At 41.5% G+C, this 17,117-nt stretch overlaps 1 long non-coding RNA gene across 1 annotated transcript; it reads left to right on the forward strand.

Annotated features, from left to right (window-relative positions):
• Window positions 1–9,877: 9,877 nt before the first annotated feature.
• On the forward strand, window positions 9,878–16,833 carry LOC133369314 (uncharacterized). Its single transcript, XR_009758868.1, has 4 exons — window positions 9,878–10,259; window positions 11,451–11,541; window positions 13,164–13,246; window positions 16,333–16,833. It is a non-coding gene; the product is annotated as an uncharacterized LOC133369314 (long non-coding RNA).
• The last annotated feature ends 284 nt before the right edge of the window (window positions 16,834–17,117 follow it).

Consider the following 17,117-nt stretch of genomic DNA (forward strand, 5'->3'; position numbering starts at 1 on the left):
CAAGATCCTTCTCACATGTTGTATTGCTGAGCCAAGTATTCCCACCTTATAACTGTGCATTTGGTTTCTTTTTCCTAAGCATATAACTTTGCATTTATCCCTGTTCAATTTCATTCTGTTGTTTTCAGCCCAGTGCTCCAGAGTCCAGCCTATCAAGGTCCCTTTGAATTTTCTTTCTGTCTTCCACGGTATTAGCTATGCCCCCCAATTTTGTATTATCTGCCAATTAGATAAACCTGCTCTGTACTTCCTCATCCAAGTCGTTAATAAAAATGTTGAAGAGCACTGGGCCCAGGACCAAGCCCTGTGGTACCCTACTCATTACTTCCGCCCAGTTTGATAAGCACTCTTTGAGTACGATTCTAGAGCCAACTGTGGATCCACCTCATAGTTGTTCCATCCAGCCCACATTTAGCTAGCTTGGTAATCAGAATATCATGGGGCACTTTGTCAAAAGCTTTGCTGAAGTTGAGATATATTATGTCTACAGCATTCCCACAGTCTGCCAGGGAGGTTACCCAGTCAAAAAATGAGATAAGATTAGTTTGGCAGGATTTGTTCTTCATAAATCTGTGTTGGCTCCTAGTAATCACTGCATTGTTTTCAAGGTGCTTACAGATTGACTGCTTTATAATCTGCTCCAGAGTTTTTCCAGGGATTGATGTTAGGCTGATTGGTCTGTAGTTCCCCGGTTCCTCCTTTTTGCCCTTTTTGAAGATAGGCACCGTTTGTGTTCTCTCTCTCTCTCTCCATATATATATTTGTTTTCTCTAGATTTTGCAGACAACATTGATTTGAGACTTCAGCCTGTTTTATATTTTGTGGTATTATTTATTAATACTCTTGTAGTTTTTTATTATTATGATGTTCTGAATTGTTTTTATCATATTATTTTGTTCTTGCTATAGAAGCCGCTTTGAGGTCACCTGGTGATGAAAAGCGGCATACAAATATACCAAATAAATAAGTAAATAAATAAATAATAGTCTATTTACAATTTTTGACTAGAAGGTGGTTTCATGTTGCTTTCACCGTAAGGGTAGTCCAACGATGGAGTCTTTTTGACACGGCTGCTGAATGATTTGAACATTGTGGCTTCTTTCCTGAATGTTTGAGTCCCAAGTACCCACTTCCAAGGGAGAGGGGGAGCAATTCTGAGTTAAAACAGGCTGGCATTAATATGAGCAACTGGAACCAAATCTAGTAGAAAACCTGGAGTTTTTTTTCCTTGGGTCCAGAGTTAATTAACTGCTTTCCTTAAAGGAGCCCAAATGATATCGCATATGTTTCCCATCCGGGCCTGTACCGAGTTATCATGAATACGTTTGATTCTTTTTAATTATAATACAGGAAAGCCCTGTTTTAACTCCCCAGTAAGCCCATGCCTAGCAAGTAGGCACCAAGCAGTATCAAATGGAAGTGTTCTCTTTCAGAAATGAAGTGGTCAAAAGTTCTGAGGGGAAGAGGGGATTTTGGAAGTATGCCTTAAGTCAACACGACTCCAAGCAAAGGGATAGTAACATTTCACAGCTCAGCTTTGATCAGTGTTTCAGCCAAACAGAGTCATCGGTGCCTTTCTTAGGAAGGGAAACTAAGAAAGCCTTTGTCTCCTATCTCAAACATCTCCCAAGGAAATCAGAGGGACAGTGGGACATTGGCCCTTGTCTGCTTTCATTCCCGGTTTGCAAAACCACTCAGGTAGACATGCGGTTTCATAACGATGCTTGAAAAGAAAAAGGAACACTATGCCATGTGAGCCGGTTTGTGTGATCTGCAGACCACTTGAATACGTCATGACAATTTATTTTAATGGAGAAGGAGCCGAAAATTGGCCCTTTTGGAAACCAAGGCTTGGATTTTAGGTAGATGTATGAACTCCCTAGTATGCTATTCAGTTCAAATTAAGAACATAAGAAGAGCCTGCTGGATCAGGTCAATGGGGGCCCATCTGTTCCAACATCCTGTTCTCACAGTGATCAACCAGATACCTCTGGGAAGCCTGCAAGAAGTACAGGATTGCAACGTCACTCTTCCCTCCTGCAGTTTCCAGCAGCTGGTATTCAGAAGTATGGTGGAGGTAAAATGTAGCCATCATGGTTGCTAGCTACTGACAGCCGTATCCTCCATGAATTTAAATGATGTTTTATGGTTGGTTTTACTTATGGTATTTTTCTATGTTGTATTCCAACTTATGAAAGGGCAGATTATAAATACGTAGCTAACTAAATAAATAAATTTGTCTAAACCTCTTTTAAAGCCATCCAAGTTGGCAGCCATCGCTGTCTCTTGTGGGAGCGAATTCCATAGTTTCACGTAGAAGTGCTTTCTTCTGACATCCAAGATTCAGCTTCATTGGATATCCACAAGTTCTAGTGTTATGAGAGAGAGGAAAAAAACATGTATCTATCCACTTTTGTCACGTCGTGCATAATTTTGTACACCTCTATCCTGTCTTCTCTGAATTATAGAATCAAAGAATCATAGAGTTCGAAGGGGATCTATAAGGCCATCAAGTCCAGCCCCCTGCTCAACACAGGAATCCAAATTAAAGCATACAGTTGTACTCGGGTGAGCATATGTATAGCTGGTGAACACACAAAGCTGTTTTATAGCTCTGTTCTCACCTTTACTTCCAAGCATTAAGTGAACGTGTGGAAGGGGAGCAGGATCTCGCCCACTGACTCTGCCTTTCAATCTCTACACATTCAGCACTAAGTACAGACAATCCCACTCTCCCTCAAAACATCCAAAGGTGATAATCAGGCTACCAAGTCTGTTTGCTTCTCGAACCCAATGCCTTCCAGATGTTTTTGGATTCAATAGGAATGGGCAAATGCATCAATTTCTCTCAGTTTTCTAATCTTCAGTTTAGTTCTCTAAATGTCAACATCAGTTTGTGATCTTTTTTTTAAAAAAGTCCTCTTGGAAATTCACCAGCATTTTAGTATGAATTACGAATGGGACAGAAATTTGATTCTATCTGCATTTAAAGCCAAATTTATCAAATTCGCACCTTCCAAAACAATATGGGAACTGAAACGCAGCCATTCTTCGAAATCCGCAGTTATCCACATTTTGAGATGTAATTCTCCAACCAAGCAATATTTACAAAAATGCATATATTAGAGAAAAAGTGTGCACAAAATGAATATATTGGTGAAAATAATATACAAAAATGCATGAACTTAGTATAAATTGCTTGCAAAACGTGTACGAGTCAAAACTGCACTCAAAAATGTATTTATTAGAAGAGATTTGCACTAAAATGCTGGAAATTTGTCATGAGTATTTTTTTAAAAAAATTGCAAATTGCTGCTAAAATGTGGAAAATCAAATTTAAGACGAGAAAAATGAGAAACTGGGAGAACCGAAACTGACAAATCATTCTATCCCTGAATGCATTTTTAATGCAATTTTGCCTAATATAGGTATATTTGCAAAGCAATTTTCCATAATGTAATGCATTTTAAATGTTATTTTCACCAATATTTGCATTTTTTTTACACATTACTTGGCTTGCTTGACTGGAGAACTGCACTGCAAAATCCAGAGAAGTGCATATTTCAAAGGTTGGCTGTGTTTGTGCATTGTTTCGGAATGTGCAAATTAGGTAGGTCACCTTTAAGTGCAAACTGAATTGAATTTCTCCCCTATCCCCAGTCTCCATCTCCCTTCAACCCCAGCCAGCATGAACAAAGGGTAGGGTTGATGGAAGGTGTAGTCCAACAACATCTGAAGGGCACCAGCTTGGGAGAAATGAGTCTACTCTTAGCTGGCAGAAGCTCTCCCACATCTCAGGCAGAGGACTCTCTCATCACTTGCTATGTGATATCCTTTCAACTGGAAATGCTAGCAGTGGAGACTGGTGGCTCCATGTCAGTGGAGCAGTGGAATCTGCACTGAATTTTAGTCCCAAGGAGCTGTCCAAGGTTTTCAAGCCTGTTCCCAAAATAGGTTCAGCACCTTGGATAGCTCCTTGAGAGTTTGAGCTAAAACCCAGAGCAGATTCCACTGCCCCAGTGACATAGAGCCACCAGCTATCACTGGATGCCAGGGATTGAACTTGAGACCTTCTACATGCAAAGCATATGCTCTGTCACTGAACTGTGGACCCTCTCTTTAGGGCTTAGTCAGACTGGGCTTGTCACTACTTTACTGTTAGGTGCCGCCAAGTTTCATAATTCACCGGTCCTATACTCCCTGTTCCTTTGTTGTCTCCCAGTTCTCATACTTGAATATACGTTGCTTTGGGCAGACTTTTGGAAGAGCTGGCTACAAGTCCTGCCTATCAGTGCTGATCTAGATGATCAGAAAACACACGTGGGACAGATCACCTGGGATGGCAGACAATCTGAATCCCCTCCACATGAATAATCTTCCTTGCATACAGAAAACTAGCATATCAGTGAAAAGTCTAAGCAACGTATCAGCCAACATAATCCAGTTTCATAGATACCCTTTTGTACATTCAAAGAACCTCAGTTGTTTGCCTGAATGCATTCAATTTATACACTTGTTGCAACTGAAGGAGGGATCTGTATCTTTAAAAACTATATCACAAGCAAAAACCAAGTCACTAGAGTTTTTCACAGCACTGCAGGATTCCTATGCTGCAAAACCATGTAAGAAATTATTTTTCCAGGGGGGGAAAACATTGCCTTATGCTAAGCTTACAGAACATGCTCTGTATGCATTTAAAATACAGCATAGTCACACACAAAAAGTACTAATACAGCTTTTGCTATAGGTCAACAAATACACTGATTCTATTCTAGCAGAATTTATCAATAAGTTTGCTTCTATCTATTTAGGACTTAATCAAGAACAAGGTTTTCTCACACACACTGCAAGTGTTAAATTAGCAAAGCAAAGCTAAGAAAACGTGTTCTATCCCTAACTGTTAAGCCTGTAATAAGTCCAGCTACATGCAACTGAAAAAAACAGCACATTCTTCCCGTTTAGCTCTGCCTTCATACGCCTCCCCTTTCCTCTGTTTTTCCCTTGTCAAATTTCAAACTGTAAGCTGCCTGCGAAATAGACCTGCTCTTTGTAAAGAGTTATGCACGTTGATAACGATATTAACGCTGAAGCTGATGATGTGAATGAATGACCACTTGCTTCAAAGTATGCTAGATCTGGAAAGGGGTGTGTATAATCGGAAACAATCAAGTATCTAGAAACTTGGCCCGTTTGGGAGAAAATAAAGGCCCTGGATATAACAGTTGTTGGGTTAGGCAGGCCTCACTGAGAAGGGCATAAAGATGGGGAAGAAATTCAGTTCAGTTCACATTTAAAGGCAAAACTAACTAATTCACACATTCTAAAGCAACATGCAAACTGAAACATAGCCCCCTGTGAAATTTGCACTTGCAGTTCTCCAGCCAAGTAATGTGTATAAAAATACATATATATTGATGAAAGTAACATACAAAAATGCATTCTGTCAGGGGAAAATGCTTTGCAAAAATGTGTATATTATGCAAAATAGCATACAAAGAAGTGTATATTACGAGAAATTCATGCCAAAATGCTGCAAGTTTTCATGAGGACTTTTAAAAAAAGAAATGCCAAACTGATGTGGCAATGCAAGGAACTGAATTTAAGACTGGAAAAATGAGAAACTGACAGAAACTAAAATGGACAGATGTTCCCATTCCCAGGAAGGCATTGTATAAAGTTGGTGCCACCACCAAAAAATCTCTGCTCTTAAAAAATCCTACTGAACTACAGTCAGCAATGATACCTGGCAAAAAGTATTAGGTGTTAAACACAGGAGTATATATAATGCTTTTGTGCGTGTGTGACAATACTCACCAGGGTGGAGTATGGTCACTTCTTTTTTTCTTCTTTTTTTTCTGCTGTCCACAGCAACCATCTTGTGCCGGCACCAACAGAACTTTTATCAAGACATGAGTACCAGCATCTTTTGGGGTTTTTTTTACCAAAAAGAACTAGGTATATAGAAAAGAGGGCTCTACAAGCATCCAAGTCCCAATCATCTTAGGGCTTTATAGATGAGAACCAGCACTTTGAATTGAGCCTGAAAATGAATAGACCATGCAGTGGAAATGCCTGGTTATTTCAGTTTTCTCAGTTTATTAATCTGGTTTGCTCACAATCAGCAGTTCCTGGGTGAGGCAGCAAATTTCTGTTCAAACCCATATCAAACAGAATAAAACTGTATTTTTTAGAAGATCACAAAGTCATAAAGAGCAGGCAATATTTGAAAACCTGCTTGGTACATCAATATGAGAAAATTACCAGTTAAAATTGGGATTTTGTTTTTATTTCTTAAGCATGGGACTGTCTCTCTCTACTCACATATGAAAACATTGGTAAAATCCTGGCCTTCTATGGAGTCTTTCAACTTTGAGAGGTTTTCCCTCTAAGCCATACAAAGGAAAGAAATAACCCCCCCAGCCCCTTGCTCTTAAATAGTCTAACATCTGATATTCCCCACACACAGCAGTAGAACTCAAGCAACAACCCCCAGCAGGCCTATATATTTAACTAATTAGCTTGAGTTTTCACAGCTGAAGCAAGGAGATCCAGTAATCCCTTCGCTGACCCCTGGGACAGATTCAGCCATACTGGTGCAATAAAATGTAGGCACCCTAACACTCCTGCAAACATCTGTGTGTGGGGGACAAGAACTCCTATTGGCTTTAAAAAATATTGTTTGTGGGTGGTATTTCAGGGGGGGTTTGTAGAAGGGTATGGCTAATGAAATTGGTTTCTTTTTTCATCTTCCATTTTAGTTTAGAAAGAACTGTGATATTAATTTAATGTTGGATGTTTTTTCCCCGCCCTCCTGCTATAAGATGGCCAAGTGGTCATCCTTTTTCCTAAATATGATTTATTTAAGCAGGCCTGTGGAGTTTAGAGAATGCCTCAAGTGGTAGGGGGAATGTAACAAATTTGCCAAGATGTTTTTTGTGGCAGATGTGTAGACTTGACAAAAGTTCCAAAGCACTGTAGAAGGTATCAGATCTATTTGATCCCATGGGGCTTGCTGGACTAGCCCCCAATCCATCCAAGCCACATTCACACCATACATTTATTTCATTATTATTCCACTTTAAACAGTCATGGCTTCCCCCAAAGAATCTTGGGAAGGCTAGTTTGTGAAGGGTGCTGAGAGCTGTTAGGAGAACCCCATTCCCCTCACAGAGCTACAATTCCCAGAATTCTCTATGAACAAGGACTGACTGTTAATCCACTCGGAAATGTAGCTCTATGAGGAGGATAGAGGGTCCCCTAACAACTCTCAGCACCCTTCACAAACTATACTTCCCAAGATTCCTTGGGGGAAGCCATGACTGCATAAAGTGAAATAATAGTGGGATAATAAATGTCCGGTGTGAATGTGGTCCTAGTCTTGCATTTTGTTTCCAACAGGGCAGACAACTTGGAAGCTCATGAGCAGGGCTTGAAGGTGACAGCTATGTCCCTCTTGGGGAAGTGTCTGGTGTTTTTTAATTAGTTTTATTTATTGTAAATGGACTCTGCTTTCATGTTTTTGTTTGATCCTCACCCACCAATCTCAGAATACAGGGTGAGCTATAAAAATTATAAACAAGCAAGTAAGTATATATCAGGAGTGGGAAATGTCAGGCCCGGAAGCTGAAAGTAACCCTTGGGACTCTCCCCAGCCACATACTCTTTCCCCAGGCCAAACACCTCACTAGCTTTGTTTCACATCCCCCTGAGTGTTTGTACCTGGCTGGGATGTGTGCTTGAACTCCGATAAAGTCTCTTGGTTGCCTGGATGGAGGATAGAGGGAGTATATGTGAGTGTGTGTACTAGGAACTAGCGTACTGTACAAAGGTAAAATTTACATTTATTGCCCTGCCCACTTATGCCTCTGGCCCCACCCCCCCATAGGAATGTTGCCCCTGGAAATGCAGCCCTTGGGCTGGAAAAGGTTCCCCGCCTTTGCTATACATGCTCAGATCCATTATTCCTTCATATATTCCAGGGCTGATGCATTTGAACCTGAGTTCTTGGGTTGCGGTTTTTGGAAGGAGATGAAAGCATGGTCCAAATTAAGTCCTCAAACTGCACAGGCCAGAGGATCAGTCTGAGCAAAGGGACTTGCAAGAGGAGAATTCCTCGTTTAGGCAGAAGCATTCCCTCTCCTGTTTTGAATATCACAGCCTTTACATTTTTAAAAATAAACAGGTGTTTGTTGAGTTTTGCTCCTCACTTTGTTTATGTGATATTTTCCAGATCCATCAAAGATAAGTTAACAATATTTTCCTATTATTTTACATTGCGTAACCCCGTCCGCCCCAAATGCTGATGATCGACTTACCAGCATCCCATGGGTTTTGATACCTTTTAAAATCAAGCTCTTGATGTGTTCATATTGTAAACCTTCAACTGTTGCAACTAATTAGAATGCGTCTTTCCCCCCCTTTCCTTTTTTCTACAAAATAAAGCAATTTAATGAATCCAATGCTTGTTTATGTTAAACTGCCAAGGAGTTTAGCAATTGAACAAGTGTGATTTGGAGACCATCTGATTGCAAGCCATGTGGAAATCCATATGTCAGAAAAGCTGGAAAACATTTCTCCTGCACGTTTCTAGACAATAGTTCCCTAATTTGCTCCTACCTCCATAAGGGGCTTTTGAGCCGGGCTGACAAAGGATTTATCATAATTATTGTTCTGGTTGAGATCGTGATTAAAAACGATGCATTTGTCTATTTTGTTTATAAAGTTCCCAGCTTACAATTAAAACAGGCCGCAGTTCAAGCCCTTTCCTCCTCTCCCCCTTTCCTTTCACTGCAGTAACAGATCTTTAAAGCCTACCATTTGTTTTCAAAATTAATACCTGTCAAATGGTTCTTTTGGAGATGTGGTGTCAGAACGGGGGAAAGGCTTCAGAATATGAAATGTTTGAAAGATTTCCCTAGCGGAAAAAATGTTAGGGTTGATATTGTAGAAGAAGAGGAATGATGCTTTGTAAACATCAGTGTGGGACAAAGGGTACAATTTGCTAGGAATATGCTTTTCCTGCACATGCGTCATTGAAATGCATGGATCATGCACCAGTGCATCGAATTCTGTGTGTGCATTATGTGCATCATTCATTCTTAGAGTAGGATTAAGTACAAGACTATGGAAGGACCCATAGCTAAGGAAGTGGTTGTAGCTCAGTGGTAGAGCATCTGCAGAAGGTCTCAAGTTCAGTCCTCAGCACCTGACCAGGCAGAGCTGGGAGAGACTCCTGCCTGAAAGCCAGGAGAGCCACTTCCAGTCAGTGCAGACACTACTGAGCCAGACAGACTAGCTTGGGAGAAGGCAGCTTCCTCTCTTCCTAATAACCTAAAGCTCAGGCATCGATTTAACTTAAGCAACTTTGAGTCTTTCTGAAGCGGGCTGTCCATTAATTTTACTTATTGTGGGTGGTGTTTCACTGCTAAACCTACTCAGAGTAGACCCAGTGACATTTATGGACATAACTAACTTAGGGTTATTAACTTCAGTGGGTCTACTCTGAGTAGAACATCACTGACTATCTCCCTATTTAGTTATTTCAACCATTTATATTCCACTTAACACCATTGTCTCTACGCGGGGTACAATAAAATGACAAAAGATGCAGTTCAGATGAAATCAGTTAAAATTAGCCGTAACATCAGAAAACTTACTTAAAATGCCTGCTGGATTTTTTTTTTAAGGTTTCACCAAGTGCTAGTTCAATGGGGAGGAGGCCCATCTGATCTCAGCTGGAGGGAGTTCCACAGAATTGGGTCAACAGTACTAAATGCATGCCACCTGGTGGATGCGAGCCATGAATCTGAGCCATGGGGGATTACTAACAGTGACACCCCCACAGACCTCAGTGATCAGGCAGGGATATAAGGAATCAGGAGGTCCTTAAGGTATCCTAGATCCAAGTTACTGACAGTCTTGTAAATTAATACAAGAACCTTGAACCTGGCTTGGTAGCATATGGGCAGTCAGTATAAGCTTTTAAGCACCAGCTTATAGTTCAGATCATGCATAGCCTCTCCTGGCTTAGATGTTATAGAGAAATAGAGCTGTGTGTCATCAGCATACTGATGGCACTTTGCCCCCAGACTCCTAATGGCTGCTTCTAATGACTTCATGCAGATGTTGAACAGCATTGGGAGCACTCAATTTTCCACCCTAAGAGCAGGAGAGGCTTGAAGTGGCCCTTCAACAGTTAGCATTATGGCAGAAGACTGAATGAGCACATAGGCCATCTGTTCATAGTATTCCTCGCTATGGTGAGATGTATTGTATTTGTATTTGAATTATGGTATTTATTTCTGAAATGGCATCTATACATATAAATTAACATAGGCAAATTATATGCACATTTGTTTTGGTCATGCATTTCCCTCTTTCCCCCCCTTTTTTTCCTTTTTTTGGCAATGCATAAATGGCCACCCTGATTATCTGATGTGCTCTATTGATTTATTTTTAAATATCCACTGCTTTGGATGAGGTTCAAACATCCATACATTTTTGTTTAAGAGATTTCTTTTTTCAGATATGCACGTTACAAGTCTAGTGGGATTGCGTAGCAGAACTTGAGACATTCCACAAGAGGAAGTCCTATAGGATAAAAATGACAGGGGTTTTGATTTCAAAGGCTTCTAATAGAACGTTTTCCACAAACCAGGAATAGAAAACTCACTAATTCTGCCAGCTTCTGCTCTGCCCATCACAGCAGAAAAAGGATGTTCTTTTTCTAACTTTGTGGAAGAAAAATGAACGGCCATTCACAGAGCTGAATATAAGCACAATGAAAGATTTTACTTTTATTTTGAGCCAAATAAAAGTCTTTTAAAGCACTGTGCATATTGGGGAAACACTGAACGAATGTCTGGCTTGGTAATGGAGTGGATGAGGGCAAATAAACTGAAGCTGAACCTTGGCAAGAAGGAAAACCATGCTGCCCTGGGCTCCTTCAGGGAGGAAGGGCAGGTTATAAATTTAAATTAAAAGAATTACAAAGCACTATGGGGTGGTCCAGGTAGTTGATATATTATCTGTTCTCGGTGCCTGGAATGAGGTAGTTCAGTTGAATGAAGTTCACTGAACCAGTTCACAACTCTCTGAACAACACTTGAAAGTAGTTCCCACAATTGCCAAGTGAACTAAAGGGGAATTAATTACATTTTGGGGTAGAACTTTGAATGATTTCTAGTTCATTTTCATGCTCATTCCCCCACCCCCAGCAGAAGACCCAGACTCTTAGCTTTCTTCTTTTTTTAAAAAAAAAGTAAGTCAATAAGAAAGTTAGGAAGCAAAACATGGAGGCAATGTTCTAAGGCCCATTAGGCAGATGAGGAAGTGCTGCAATTGCTAAGGATGCTTAGTTGCTTAATCACTGTTGCTAAACAATCAGAAGGAAGGAATGTGAAGCTTTTCCTGTATCTTCCCTGCTGAAAAGATTTGCTCTTTTCCAACAGGAGCAGCTTGCAAAGGAAGTACAGGTATAGGAACAAAGTGAATGATGCCTTGTGCATTTAATAACTGTGTTGCTGGCACAAATTAAATAGGGTAAGTATGCCTTTTCTAGTATGCAAATACAATTGTGGTGAAAGGGTCACCTTTTGACATTCTGTTAGACATCTTATTTCTTGTATGTGGCCTCTGATTTACTTTTGGACCTTCAGCACAACTTATAACAGTCTAAATGATGAAATAAATGCTGAGTTCATTTGGATGAACTTGAATTAGTTCATTTTGTAAAAGAACAAACTTGAACTAGTTCCTTTTTTGGACAGGATGAAATTGAACTAGAACTAGTTCATTTTTTAAATGATTTTCCAAGCATTGTCTGTTCTGGATCACTGCACTCCTCCCGAAGGAGAGGTACTCAGCTTAGAAGTTCTCCTTGACCCAACATTCTCACTTGAGGCTCAAGGGGCCTCTGTCATGACACTTGAATCTAGCAATGATCTGGACATGAAGCTGGAGGCTGCAAGGGTGCTAGATGGGGAGCCTGGTCAGGTTCAAGGCTCAAAGCTGAATACAGGGAAGCCAGTGCACCTGAATCTGATGAGCAGGAGCCTCCAGAGGAATCTCCCAGTCCACCAGCGTCCATAGAGCCACAGCCCAGGCCCTTCCCTAGGCACCTTCTCCTGAGCCTGAAGAACCAGATGCCTCCCACTACACATCACCAGTCCGGTGGTGCAGGGAAACATCAGGAGGAAGGCTATGGAACAGAGAAGTGCCCACCTTCAGGTCAGAGTTTGGCCTTGTAAGGCCCTGAAGCTCTCTACAGGGGTGGGGGGTAGGGCCTGGAGGAGGTAGCCTGGAGAGCTAGGCTTAAAAGGCCTTAGTCTGCTCCCAGTCTTTGTTGGAGCAAATTGCTCACTCAGAGCTATCCAGGGTCTAGCAACCTTTGACCAGCCTTACTACTTTATCTGTGAGTTCCAGCATCAGACCTAAGCAGAAGAGCCTCAGTGACTCAGAGCGCCTTTTATTAGATTTGGTTGGTTCCTCAGTGGTAGCCTGGACAGAACCATGCCTCATCCATTCTAACGGAACCATTGCCAGGAGCACAGTGCAGACTGAGTCACACCATTGGTCCATCTAGCTCAGTACTGTCTACACTGACGGGCAGCAGCTCTCCAGGGTTCCAGGCCAGGGTCTTCCGTCGCCCACCTGGAGATGCCAGGGATTGAACCTGAACCTGAGGTCAGGCCACTGGCTCATCTAGTTCAGTATCCTGTTCTCACAGTGGCCAACCCGATGACCATGGAAAGCCTGCAAGCAGGACTTGAGTGCAACAGCAATCTCCCCCCATGCGGCTTTCAGCAACTGGTTGACTGCCTCTGACTATGGTGGCAGAGCACAGCCATCATGGCTAGTAGCCACTGATAGCCTTCTGTCTAATCCTCTTTTAAAGCCATCCAAGTTGATGGCCATCACTTTTTCTTGTAGGAGCGAATTCCACAGTTTACCTATGCGCTGCATGAAGAAGTACGTTCTTTTGTTGGTCTTGAATTTTCCAACACTCAGCTTCATTGGATGTCCACGAGTTCTAGTGTTATGTGAGAGAGAGAAAAACTTTTCTCTGTCCACTTTTGCCATGCCATGCATAGTTGCGTACACTTCTATCATGTCACCTCTGAATCGGCTTTTCTCTTTTCTGGGATCTACTGCATGCAAAGCAGATGTTCTGTTGCTGAGCTGTGGCCTCCTTCCCCACAATATCATCCTAAATCCCTGTTCATGACCAAGCCAAGTGGCACAGAAGGTGAGACTGGCTGGCTTAATTTGTTCATATTAGAGAAGGGAGGGATGCAAAGGGAGATTTTATGTACAAAGTGGTTTCCTTTTATTGTGTTTGGGTGTAATATACGTAATCTGCTGAAATAATTTATTGAAACCCAGCTAATTCAGCTGAAATTCAGAACTTAGAATGTTGAATATGGGGGGGGAGAGTTAATGCTAACATTCAGCTGTGCCCAAATTTCTTATCCTTAAAATTTTCACAATGAGAAGTTCTGTTTGTGTATTTTTAAATACATTCTTGCAAGAAATTTTGAAAGAATTATCTGTTGTATTGTACAATATGAGAACACTTCCCAGAGTGGTTTCACAGTCAGTCCTTTCCCCCAGGTAACTCTGGAAATTGTAGCTCTGTGAGGGGAATAGGCTGTGGCAAAAAAATGAGAAGGCAGTACTCACACCTTCATTGAAGTGCTGTAGGTACCAGCTGTAGGTAGCTATGGGGAGACAAAAAAAGGTTCCAGTACTCCATACCATCACAAAAAAGGACTGGGAATAGGGGGCTCCTAATAACTCTCAGCACCCTTTACAAACTACAGTTCCCAGGATACTGTGGGGGAAGCCATGACTGTTTAAAGTGGTTTAATACTGCTTTAAATGTATAGTGCAGATGGGGCCACAAGGCCATCTAACCTCCCCTCAAAGACATCAGAATGAATGCTCAATAAATGGGTCATTGCCGCCCTAGGCTCCTGCTGGGAGGAAGGGCGGGATATAAGTCAAAAAATAAATAATAAATCTGGAAGGGCCCTTATTTTACTTGACCCTACCCTCAAAAGTAGATGTCCAGATGTATATGTGACTGTAAACTGGACCACATTTATAGGTAAAGTTTTGAAAAATTAATTTGATTTTGAATGTTCTAAATTCTCCAAGCTCACTCCTAGGTTTCCATAATTCTCTGTATCTTCTCCTTTGCCTCATGAGAGCACTCCCCGGCCATACATAAAGGTCAGCCTAGCTTATAAGTTAACATGCAACATGCCATGTGACTTAGCTAGCCAGTCGGATATGGCAAATGTCAAACACGGATGTATTAATGTAAAAGAAGTTGTCTATGAAACCTCATGAGTTCAAATGAGTACATGAGACTTTTTTTTCAGCAACATTGAATGATGTTGCAATGGAAAGTGTGTGTGTATGTGTGTGTATGTGTGTGTTACGGTGAACGTAAGTTGAGTTGTTAATGTGCATGATAACTGGTCATTGTGCACATTCACCAACAAGGGTATAGTCATCCAGGGTCTCAGGGGCTTTTAGACCTCTTAATTTTTTGGGAACAGGGTCCCAGCAGGGTCTCTATGTCTCCAGCATCCTATGAGCCTATCAGCATAAAAGGGGAATGTATTAACCACTGAGAAGAGTCTTCTAATATGCTTCTTTGTCCTTTCTTGCTGATGGGAGCCAATAAGAATGAAAGGGGGTGAGTCAGCCATTGAAGAGACTCTTCTCAGCAACTAACACTCTCCCCTTTCAAGCTCAGTGACTCCTAGGGATGTCTGTTGTTATGGGAGAAGGTGTTAACAAGGATCTCATTCTCAACTCAGCAGCAAAAAAGGGGGAGGGTGTGTGGCTGTGACTAACATGAAGGGACCCGGCACTTCTGAATTTGCTGCTGCACTGCGGGGGGAGATAGAGAGAAGGTCCTCCAGCTGGCTAGGCTGCCTCTCTTTACCTGATGCTCCTCTACCTGTCTTCCAATGTAAACTGATACTCTCAGGGAGCTGATCTCACCTCCAAACTCTCCTTCTGCCATCTTCTCCATCCAGCCTTTGTTTCCCTCCTCTAGCATGGAGCGAATGACCAAGCCTGGCCATTGCACCTCCAACTTACTTAGTTCGAACTAGTTATGCCTTTCTTATCAATTACGCCTTTCTATAAATAAAGTAGCTCTTCTTATTTTACACTGCTGTTCACCAGGCCACACTCCTTCTCTCCCAGCCCTCTTTTCCCTGCTGCGTAACCCCTCCCCCTTGTTCAGGTGACTTGGGAACAAGTGACAATGATGAAAAGGGGCCCAGAAAAAATGTGAATCTCTAGCTGGAAGCCCCCCCCCCCCGCTGCTGCTCTGTTGGTCAGTAGGAGGGTATGTTGTGGGCCACCTAAAATTAGGCAGTGGGCCAAAGCAGCCCGGTGGGGTGCAGATTGTACGCTTCTGAACAAGAGATAGGGGGGAAAGGCATGTTTCTTTGAGTCTATGCATACTGACTGGAGAATGTTAAAAATCAGGTGATATGCACATTCCCCAAGGCCTGTTGGGGATTGTGCATAATGGCTAGGGAATGTACAAAATGTAGTCAAGATATGCACATTCTCCAAAGCCTGTTGGGAATTATGCATAATGGCCAGGGAATGTACACAGTTCAGGCAATATATGCACATTTCCCAAGGCCTGTCGGCAATTATGTATGTTGACCAGGAAATGTGCACAATTCTCTTTTCGTGGAAGGATTCTGTGCACATTCTCCATGAGACCTACTGAACATGCACAATGACTAGTATTTACATTAGCCACTCAACTAACATTCCCTTTAACATACACACACACACACACACACACAGGGAATATTGGCCAAATTTGAAAAATAGCTTTCAACAAATAGTATATTCAGCTTCTTAAAAGTCTCATTATTTTATGATATGCTGTATTTAGATTTCATAAGCAGTTCATCATGGCATGGCCTCACTATAAACTACACAGAAGAATTAACTCAGTCCAAGTCAACTGGTTGCAAACAATCCCCTAAAGTGAATAATTTGTCTTCCCTTAATGAGCAAGTCAGAGCTGATGAGGAGTTCAGGGAATCTTAAGTTTCTTAAAAGCAAACAAAACGATCCTGCTCAATTTGCTGTGCTGAGAGAAGTTACATTACGTTTCATTCAAGGCTGCTAATTTGAAAACTACGCATGTAATTTCCTTTCTGATCCCCTTTGCTAGACATCCAAGTGTTAATAAAGAGTCATGTAACATTCTTCAGGAAATATTCATAATTGCCAATACTGGCTGCAAGTTGAATGCTTGAGAGATTTTATCATTTTTTTCCCTTTTAGTCATGCCAACATGAATTTTACTACATCAAATCCCACCTCATCCAATGTTCAGTAGGAGGTGATGCCCACTCTGACATCATAAAGCCAAAGAGACGGGCCTTGGGCGTTGGTGCCTAGCAAGTATGCATATGAAGCCCTAAACAACTCTGGATCAGGTTACATCAAAGACCATCTTCCCCTCCATTGCCTAATAAAGGCCTTAAGTTCAACAAATGGAACCTGATTAATTTTAGCATGGCCCGCCTGATGATGATCAGCTTGTGGTAACACAGAGGCAGGCTTTTTTTGCTGATGACCCCCATGTTATGGTAGGCTGTCTCCCTGCTGAAAAACAGGAGGTCCCATCCACATTGGCATTCCACCTGCTCTTGAAGACACACCTGTTTAAACAAGCATTACCCCGATCTCCTGACTTGAACCAGATGCTTTAATTGTTTTAATTGCTGTTTTAACTCTTTTAATTGCTGTGTTGTTTTAATGGGCTTGTTTTACTGTACAATTTAGTTGTGTATGTCTGTTTTAAAGTTCTGATGAAATTGTTGCATTGTGTATTTTAATTATTATATGTGTTTTGTAATTGGCTTTATACTTGTAAACCACTTTGATGCCCTCTTGGCAACTAAATAGTGTATAAGTAAGTAACTAAGTAAATAAATGATGCAGTGCTGTGGCTAGAGATGTTGGCAACATGCAGACTTCCTTGGCTTAGATTATGCACTAGGGATGAGCTAAATGAAGCACTTTCATTGACCTAAGATGTTCTGCAATTGCACAGTGGTGAACGT

This window comes from Rhineura floridana, chromosome 13, assembly GCF_030035675.1.
Source record: "Rhineura floridana isolate rRhiFlo1 chromosome 13, rRhiFlo1.hap2, whole genome shotgun sequence".
Taxonomy (NCBI): domain Eukaryota; kingdom Metazoa; phylum Chordata; class Lepidosauria; order Squamata; family Rhineuridae; genus Rhineura; species Rhineura floridana.